Source organism: Schistocerca nitens, chromosome 2, assembly GCF_023898315.1.
Source record: "Schistocerca nitens isolate TAMUIC-IGC-003100 chromosome 2, iqSchNite1.1, whole genome shotgun sequence".
NCBI lineage: Eukaryota > Metazoa > Arthropoda > Insecta > Orthoptera > Acrididae > Schistocerca > Schistocerca nitens.
Genome location: NC_064615.1, coordinates 403,240,283 through 403,249,944, shown reverse-complemented (window position 1 = coordinate 403,249,944; position 9,662 = coordinate 403,240,283). Strand labels below are relative to the sequence as shown.

The 9,662-nt window shown below is 50.9% G+C and overlaps 4 non-coding genes across 4 annotated transcripts; all 4 read right to left on the bottom strand.

Moving 5' to 3' along the window:
- LOC126237665 (U1 spliceosomal RNA) lies at positions 1–163 on the bottom strand. Its single transcript, XR_007545141.1, has one exon. It is a non-coding gene; the product is annotated as a U1 spliceosomal RNA (small nuclear RNA).
- A 2,274-nt stretch (positions 164–2,437) lies between these two features.
- Positions 2,438–2,600, bottom strand: LOC126237664 (U1 spliceosomal RNA). Its single transcript, XR_007545140.1, has one exon. It is a non-coding gene; the product is annotated as a U1 spliceosomal RNA (small nuclear RNA).
- Positions 2,601–4,875: 2,275 nt separating this feature from the next.
- LOC126237678 (U1 spliceosomal RNA) lies at positions 4,876–5,038 on the bottom strand. The gene has a single exon (XR_007545152.1). It is a non-coding gene; the product is annotated as a U1 spliceosomal RNA (small nuclear RNA).
- Positions 5,039–7,311: 2,273 nt separating this feature from the next.
- On the bottom strand, positions 7,312–7,474 carry LOC126237680 (U1 spliceosomal RNA). The gene has a single exon (XR_007545154.1). It is a non-coding gene; the product is annotated as a U1 spliceosomal RNA (small nuclear RNA).
- Positions 7,475–9,662: the final 2,188 nt, after the last annotated feature.

Here is a 9,662-nt window from a genome sequence, read left to right as displayed (position 1 = left end):
CCGGGACAGCGCGAACGCAAGTCCCGACTACCAAAAATTATGCGCCCGAGTTACTCACATTTGGAGTAATCGCGGGGGTCAGCTCGACCGAAGTGCAATGGAAGAGCCTCACCCCGGAGGAACCGCCTTCATGATCACGGTATCCCCTACGCCAGGTAAGTATGCTTTCGTCGCGCCACAGGCGAGAATTTGTAGTGCCTCGCGCTATCGAGATGTAACGAGAGCTCCTGACGTTTTCGCAATCGGCGAACAGAATGGTGGCCGTCCATGTACCTGTCTCCTTACAAGAGAGCTATTGGCTGTCGAGTTAGATGGCAGATAGTCGCAACAACGCTCCTCTGCCGAGAAAAGCGATGCATTTTGTGCGAGCACCACCATACGGCTCGCGGCGCCGGCCGCTGCTGGAGTTAATTTACCGTTCCCTCCGGAAGATGGCGGGCCAAGTCCGGGTTGCCGCCTCCGGGCCCTCCTCTCCGTCTCCAACGAGCCCTCTTTCTCGGCTGTTGAAACCGCGAATGAGATCTGCGGAATGAGTGCTTTTTGCAGCCGCAATGCAAGCCACACTTTACTTTCCATCCTTCCAGGAGGGCCCTTTGTGCTAGCAAATACGGCAGCATTGTCACGCGCGGTCGTCTGTCGCCGAGCAACTGAAGGACCACAGCTCAGACTGTCAGATGTTCTAAGAGAGCTGGATGCACTCGTGTGTGTTGTGCGCGACGATCAAACAGGACGTCAGTGAACTGCAAGAACGAACATCAATCAGCACGTTCGACATTCGACGCCGAGTAACAGAAGACACTTAAAAGGTAATACTTCCTTTTTCTTTTCCTTCCGCGTAGGACGTGGAAAGCTCGATCGAATATCTGTGCAAATTTTCATCCAGAGTATGCAGATACATTCTTCACGCAAAAGAGAGAAAAATAAAGTTTCGTTCATGACAACATTTCAGCTGTGTCCGGAAAGCGGGTTGATTTCGAAGATGCAGATTAATTTTGCGGTATTTGGTAAACGATTGATACCTTGTAGCAATCTTTGCTTAGACGTGGATTAGCTAAGGATGAAACTAAATTGCTTTTTGTTTTTTAAACACAACACTTCTGGCGTGTAATGAAGCGATGGGAAACAAAGGAAGTGGCTTTTCCGTGAATGTAGTGATGCAACAACGAATTCATTGAGGGCTATCCGTTTCTGCAATTAGTAGGCGTGAGTAATTTACTGAAACTGCCGCTATTACGCGTCTGTCAATGTAGAACCATGTGTGTTACAGTAGGCAGTGTTCGGATATTTTGTCAGTGAGTAGGGAGAAATTGTGTTTTTACTTACACTTGTTATAGAGAGAGAGAGAGAAGAGTTTTATGTTATTTCCACTCCATTCGAAACCTATCTGTTCTCACTCCAAGGAGGTATGGTGTACTTTTAATACTTTGGAAGACGAATAGCGAGCTTGTAAAGTAGCCATAAACAGATTTGAAGTTCCCAACCTGTTACAGAAGACGTGCGTAACACAGACTTTTTGACTCGATTTCTTGCAAGAAAAACACCTGATAACATTGCGTTTTCTACTTTCCCTGAGAGCCCCGAGTACAGGCGCCCTTGTCTCACTCAGCTACCACGAAAGAAAGAAATTTTCTGCGCTCACCAAGCCGAAGTTTGGAATTGCCCTTGGCCGGTTTCCGTCCTCCCCGTGTTGTAACTGCTCATTTCCAATCCCTCTTTTTTTTTTTTTCCCGGTCGCCTGCAAAGTTGTCACATGAAACACAACAAGACATTCCTTACAGAAAGTAAACGCTCACTGTCGTGGCCTAATAAACAGCCTACCGCGGTTCTCGTCCCATCACCGAATTTAAGCGACGCTGGCCCTTGTCAGTGTGGCCGCCTGGGAGCACAAGTGGCTGTTGCCCAGAATTTCTCCTCCCCGTTTTCGGTACAGTTGGCCACGTCATTTCACATCCCCGCAAGCTCCTCAAGTGCAGCAGACGCTTGCTTCCGGCCCCTCATGTACCTGGCCACAGGCGACACAGCGTTCGGCTGGGCGACGCCTCGTGTACGCCGGCTCGCGCCACCGCGGTCGCCGTGCGTGCAGGGAATGCCGCGCCGTCCAATTGCGTTTGGCGCGCATTCCCCCGATGCACAGAGAAAGCCAAAAGTCGCCGTTCGACCATTAATGGGGGTGTCGTACCAGAGTTAGACCGCTTGTGCCATCTCGCGGCTGCCGCTGCTACTGCTACTACTGGTGCGCGTCCCCCGCGCTTATCGAACAGACAGTGTGCTCTGGCTCTGGGTTTGACGCCAGGTCGACGCAGACGCGTGGTACGCGCCTAGCGCGAGTGCTGCTGCGTTTGGCAGTCCCTTGCCAAACACGTTGCTGGCCGAGCGCTCAGACGCACAAGTTACCGACTGCTATCACACAATACTGCGTTTGTAATTGAAATGAACACCGGGACAGCGCGAACGCAAGTCCCGACTACCAAAAATTATGCGCCCGAGTTACTCACATTTGGAGTAATCGCGGGGGTCAGCTCGACCGAAGTGCAATGGAAGAGCCTCACCCCGGAGGAACCGCCTTCATGATCACGGTATCCCCTACGCCAGGTAAGTATGCTTTCGTCGCGCCACAGGCGAGAATTTGTAGTGCCTCGCGCTATCGAGATGTAACGAGAGCTCCTGACGTTTTCGCAATCGGCGAACAGAATGGTGGCCGTCCATGTACCTGTCTCCTTACAAGAGAGCTATTGGCTGTCGAGTTAGATGGCAGATAGTCGCAACAACGCTCCTCTGCCGAGAAAAGCGATGCATTTTGTGCGAGCACCACCATACGGCTCGCGGCGCCGGCCGCTGCTGGAGTTAATTTACCGTTCCCTCCGGAAGATGGCGGGCCAAGTCCGGGTTGCCGCCTCCGGGCCCTCCTCTCCGTCTCCAACGAGCCCTCTTTCTCGGCTGTTGAAACCGCGAATGAGATCTGCGGAATGAGTGCTTTTTGCAGCCGCAATGCAAGCCACACTTTACTTTCCATCCTTCCAGGAGGGCCCTTTGTGCTAGCAAATACGGCAGCATTGTCACGCGCGGTCGTCTGTCGCCGAGCAACTGAAGGACCACAGCTCAGACTGTCAGATGTTCTAAGAGAGCTGGATGCACTCGTGTGTGTTGTGCGCGACGATCAAACAGGACGTCAGTGAACTGCAAGAACGAACATCAATCAGCACGTTCGACATTCGACGCCGAGTAACAGAAGACACTTAAAAGGTAATACTTCCTTTTTCTTTTCCTTCCGCGTAGGACGTGGAAAGCTCGATCGAATATCTGTGCAAATTTTCATCCAGAGTATGCAGATACATTCTTCACGCAAAAGAGAGAAAAATAAAGTTTCGTTCATGACAACATTTCAGCTGTGTCCGGAAAGCGGGTTGATTTCGAAGATGCAGATTAATTTTGCGGTATTTGGTAAACGATTGATACCTTGTAGCAATCTTTGCTTAGACGTGGATTAGCTAAGGATGAAACTAAATTGCTTTTTGTTTTTTAAACACAACACTTCTGGCGTGTAATGAAGCGATGGGAAACAAAGGAAGTGGCTTTTCCGTGAATGTAGTGATGCAACAACGAATTCATTGAGGGCTATCCGTTTCTGCAATTAGTAGGCGTGAGTAATTTACTGAAACTGCCGCTATTACGCGTCTGTCAATGTAGAACCATGTGTGTTACAGTAGGCAGTGTTCGGATATTTTGTCAGTGAGTAGGGAGAAATTGTGTTTTTACTTACACTTGTTATAGAGAGAGAGAGAGAAGAGTTTTATGTTATTTCCACTCCATTCGAAACCTATCTGTTCTCACTCCAAGGAGGTATGGTGTACTTTTAATACTTTGGAAGACGAATAGCGAGCTTGTAAAGTAGCCATAAACAGATTTGAAGTTCCCAACCTGTTACAGAAGACGTGCGTAACACAGACTTTTTGACTCGATTTCTTGCAAGAAAAACACCTGATAACATTGCGTTTTCTACTTTCCCTGAGAGCCCCGAGTACAGGCGCCCTTGTCTCACTCAGCTACCACGAAAGAAAGAAATTTTCTGCGCTCACCAAGCCGAAGTTTGGAATTGCCCTTGGCCGGTTTCCGTCCTCCCCGTGTTGTAACTGCTCATTTCCAATCCCTCTTTTTTTTTTTTTTCCCGGTCGCCTGCAAAGTTGTCACATGAAACACAACAAGACATTCCTTACAGAAAGTAAACGCTCACTGTCGTGGCCTAATAAACAGCCTACCGCGGTTCTCGTCCCATCACCGAATTTAAGCGACGCTGGCCCTTGTCAGTGTGGCCGCCTGGGAGCACAAGTGGCTGTTGCCCAGAATTTCTCCTCCCCGTTTTCGGTACAGTTGGCCACGTCATTTCACATCCCCGCAAGCTCCTCAAGTGCAGCAGACGCTTGCTTCCGGCCCCTCATGTACCTGGCCACAGGCGACACAGCGTTCGGCTGGGCGACGCCTCGTGTACGCCGGCTCGCGCCACCGCGGTCGCCGTGCGTGCAGGGAATGCCGCGCCGTCCAATTGCGTTTGGCGCGCATTCCCCCGATGCACAGAGAAAGCCAAAAGTCGCCGTTCGACCATTAATGGGGGTGTCGTACCAGAGTTAGACCGCTTGTGCCATCTCGCGGCTGCCGCTGCTACTGCTACTACTGGTGCGCGTCCCCCGCGCTTATCGAACAGACAGTGTGCTCTGGCTCTGGGTTTGACGCCAGGTCGACGCAGACGCGTGGTACGCGCCTAGCGCGAGTGCTGCTGCGTTTGGCAGTCCCTTGCCAAACACGTTGCTGGCCGAGCGCTCAGACGCACAAGTTACCGACTGCTATCACACAATACTGCGTTTGTAATTGAAATGAACACCGGGACAGCGCGAACGCAAGTCCCGACTACCAAAAATTATGCGCCCGAGTTACTCACATTTGGAGTAATCGCGGGGGTCAGCTCGACCGAAGTGCAATGGAAGAGCCTCACCCCGGAGGAACCACCTTCATGATCACGGTATCCCCTACGCCAGGTAAGTATGCTTTCGTCGCGCCACAGGCGAGAATTTGTAGTGCCTCGCGCTATCGAGATGTAACGAGAGCTCCTGACGTTTTCGCAATCGGCGAACAGAATGGTGGCCGTCCATGTACCTGTCTCCTTACAAGAGAGCTATTGGCTGTCGAGTTAGATGGCAGATAGTCGCAACAACGCTCCTCTGCCGAGAAAAGCGATGCATTTTGTGCGAGCACCACCATACGGCTCGCGGCGCCGGCCGCTGCTGGAGTTAATTTACCGTTCCCTCCGGAAGATGGCGGGCCAAGTCCGGGTTGCCGCCTCCGGGCCCTCCTCTCCGTCTCCAACGAGCCCTCTTTCTCGGCTGTTGAAACCGCGAATGAGATCTGCGGAATGAGTGCTTTTTGCAGCCGCAATGCAAGCCACACTTTACTTTCCATCCTTCCAGGAGGGCCCTTTGTGCTAGCAAATACGGCAGCATTGTCACGCGCGGTCGTCTGTCGCCGAGCAACTGAAGGACCACAGCTCAGACTGTCAGATGTTCTAAGAGAGCTGGATGCACTCGTGTGTGTTGTGCGCGACGATCAAACAGGACGTCAGTGAACTGCAAGAACGAACATCAATCAGCACGTTCGACATTCGACGCCGAGTAACAGAAGACACTTAAAAGGTAATACTTCCTTTTTCTTTTCCTTCCGCGTAGGACGTGGAAAGCTCGATCGAATATCTGTGCAAATTTTCATCCAGAGTATGCAGATACATTCTTCACGCAAAAGAGAGAAAAATAAAGTTTCGTTCATGACAACATTTCAGCTGTGTCCGGAAAGCGGGTTGATTTCGAAGATGCAGATTAATTTTGCGGTATTTGGTAAACGATTGATACCTTGTAGCAATCTTTGCTTAGACGTGGATTAGCTAAGGATGAAACTAAATTGCTTTTTGTTTTTTAAACACAACACTTCTGGCGTGTAATGAAGCGATGGGAAACAAAGGAAGTGGCTTTTCCGTGAATGTAGTGATGCAACAACGAATTCATTGAGGGCTATCCGTTTCTGCAATTAGTAGGCGTGAGTAATTTACTGAAACTGCCGCTATTACGCGTCTGTCAATGTAGAACCATGTGTGTTACAGTAGGCAGTGTTCGGATATTTTGTCAGTGAGTAGGGAGAAATTGTGTTTTTACTTACACTTGTTATAGAGAGAGAGAGAGAAGAGTTTTATGTTATTTCCACTCCATTCGAAACCTATCTGTTCTCACTCCAAGGAGGTATGGTGTACTTTTAATACTTTGGAAGACGAATAGCGAGCTTGTAAAGTAGCCATAAACAGATTTGAAGTTCCCAACCTGTTACAGAAGACGTGCGTAACACAGACTTTTTGACTCGATTTCTTGCAAGAAAAACACCTGATAACATTGCGTTTTCTACTTTCCCTGAGAGCCCCGAGTACAGGCGCCCTTGTCTCACTCAGCTACCACGAAAGAAAGAAATTTTCTGCGCTCACCAAGCCGAAGTTTGGAATTGCCCTTGGCCGGTTTCCGTCCTCCCCGTGTTGTAACTGCTCATTTCCAATCCCTCTTTTTTTTTTTTCCCGGTCGCCTGCAAAGTTGTCACATGAAACACAACAAGACATTCCTTACAGAAAGTAAACGCTCACTGTCGTGGCCTAATAAACAGCCTACCGCGGTTCTCGTCCCATCACCGAATTTAAGCGACGCTGGCCCTTGTCAGTGTGGCCGCCTGGGAGCACAAGTGGCTGTTGCCCAGAATTTCTCCTCCCCGTTTTCGGTACAGTTGGCCACGTCATTTCACATCCCCGCAAGCTCCTCAAGTGCAGCAGACGCTTGCTTCCGGCCCCTCATGTACCTGGCCACAGGCGACACAGCGTTCGGCTGGGCGACGCCTCGTGTACGCCGGCTCGCGCCACCGCGGTCGCCGTGCGTGCAGGGAATGCCGCGCCGTCCAATTGCGTTTGGCGCGCATTCCCCCGATGCACAGAGAAAGCCAAAAGTCGCCGTTCGACCATTAATGGGGGTGTCGTACCAGAGTTAGACCGCTTGTGCCATCTCGCGGCTGCCGCTGCTACTGCTACTACTGGTGCGCGTCCCCCGCGCTTATCGAACAGACAGTGTGCTCTGGCTCTGGGTTTGACGCCAGGTCGACGCAGACGCGTGGTACGCGCCTAGCGCGAGTGCTGCTGCGTTTGGCAGTCCCTTGCCAAACACGTTGCTGGCCGAGCGCTCAGACGCACAAGTTACCGACTGCTATCACACAATACTGCGTTTGTAATTGAAATGAACACCGGGACAGCGCGAACGCAAGTCCCGACTACCAAAAATTATGCGCCCGAGTTACTCACATCTGGAGTAATCGCGGGGGTCAGCTCGACCGAAGTGCAATGGAAGAGCCTCACCCCGGAGGAACCGCCTTCATGATCACGGTATCCCCTACGCCAGGTAAGTATGCTTTCGTCGCGCCACAGGCGAGAATTTGTAGTGCCTCGCGCTATCGAGATGTAACGAGAGCTCCTGACGTTTTCGCAATCGGCGAACAGAATGGTGGCCGTCCATGTACCTGTCTCCTTACAAGAGAGCTATTGGCTGTCGAGTTAGATGGCAGATAGTCGCAACAACGCTCCTCTGCCGAGAAAAGCGATGCATTTTGTGCGAGCACCACCATACGGCTCGCGGCGCCGGCCGCTGCTGGAGTTAATTTACCGTTCCCTCCGGAAGATGGCGGGCCAAGTCCGGGTTGCCGCCTCCGGGCCCTCCTCTCCGTCTCCAACGAGCCCTCTTTCTCGGCTGTTGAAACCGCGAATGAGATCTGCGGAATGAGTGCTTTTTGCAGCCGCAATGCAAGCCACACTTTACTTTCCATCCTTCCAGGAGGGCCCTTTGTGCTAGCAAATACGGCAGCATTGTCACGCGCGGTCGTCTGTCGCCGAGCAACTGAAGGACCACAGCTCAGACTGTCAGATGTTCTAAGAGAGCTGGATGCACTCGTGTGTGTTGTGCGCGACGATCAAACAGGACGTCAGTGAACTGCAAGAACGAACATCAATCAGCACGTTCGACATTCGACGCCGAGTAACAGAAGACACTTAAAAGGTAATACTTCCTTTTTCTTTTCCTTCCGCGTAGGACGTGGAAAGCTCGATCGAATATCTGTGCAAATTTTCATCCAGAGTATGCAGATACATTCTTCACGCAAAAGAGAGAAAAATAAAGTTTCGTTCATGACAACATTTCAGCTGTGTCCGGAAAGCGGGTTGATTTCGAAGATGCAGATTAATTTTGCGGTATTTGGTAAACGATTGATACCTTGTAGCAATCTTTGCTTAGACGTGGATTAGCTAAGGATGAAACTAAATTGCTTTTTGTTTTTTAAACACAACACTTCTGGCGTGTAATGAAGCGATGGGAAACAAAGGAAGTGGCTTTTCCGTGAATGTAGTGATGCAACAACGAATTCATTGAGGGCTATCCGTTTCTGCAATTAGTAGGCGTGAGTAATTTACTGAAACTGCCGCTATTACGCGTCTGTCAATGTAGAACCATGTGTGTTACAGTAGGCAGTGTTCGGATATTTTGTCAGTGAGTAGGGAGAAATTGTGTTTTTACTTACACTTGTTATAGAGAGAGAGAGAGAAGAGTTTTATGTTATTTCCACTCCATTCGAAACCTATCTGTTCTCACTCCAAGGAGGTATGGTGTACTTTTAATACTTTGGAAGACGAATAGCGAGCTTGTAAAGTAGCCATAAACAGATTTGAAGTTCCCAACCTGTTACAGAAGACGTGCGTAACACAGACTTTTTGACTCGATTTCTTGCAAGAAAAACACCTGATAACATTGCGTTTTCTACTTTCCCTGAGAGCCCCGAGTACAGGCGCCCTTGTCTCACTCAGCTACCACGAAAGAAAGAAATTTTCTGCGCTCACCAAGCCGAAGTTTGGAATTGCCCTTGGCCGGTTTCCGTCCTCCCCGTGTTGTAACTGCTCATTTCCAATCCCTCTTTTTTTTTTTTTCCCGGTCGCCTGCAAAGTTGTCACATGAAACACAACAAGACATTCCTTACAGAAAGTAAACGCTCACTGTCGTGGCCTAATAAACAGCCTACCGCGGTTCTCGTCCCATCACCGAATTTAAGCGACGCTGGCCCTTGTCAGTGTGGCCGCCTGGGAGCACAAGTGGCTGTTGCCCAGAATTTCTCCTCCCCGTTTTCGGTACAGTTGGCCACGTCATTTCACATCCCCGCAAGCTCCTCAAGTGCAGCAGACGCTTGCTTCCGGCCCCTCATGTACCTGGCCACAGGCGACACAGCGTTCGGCTGGGCGACGCCTCGTGTACGCCGGCTCGCGCCACCGCGGTCGCCGTGCGTGCAGGGAATGCCGCGCCGTCCAATTGCGTTTGGCGCGCATTCCCCCGATGCACAGAGAAAGCCAAAAGTCGCCGTTCGACCATTAATGGGGGTGTCGTACCAGAGTTAGACCGCTTGTGCCATCTCGCGGCTGCCGCTGCTACTGCTACTACTGGTGCGCGTCCCCCGCGCTTATCGAACAGACAGTGTGCTCTGGCTCTGGGTTTGACGCCAGGTCGACGCAGACGCGTGGTACGCGCCTAGCGCGAGTGCTGCTGCGTTTGGCAGTCCCT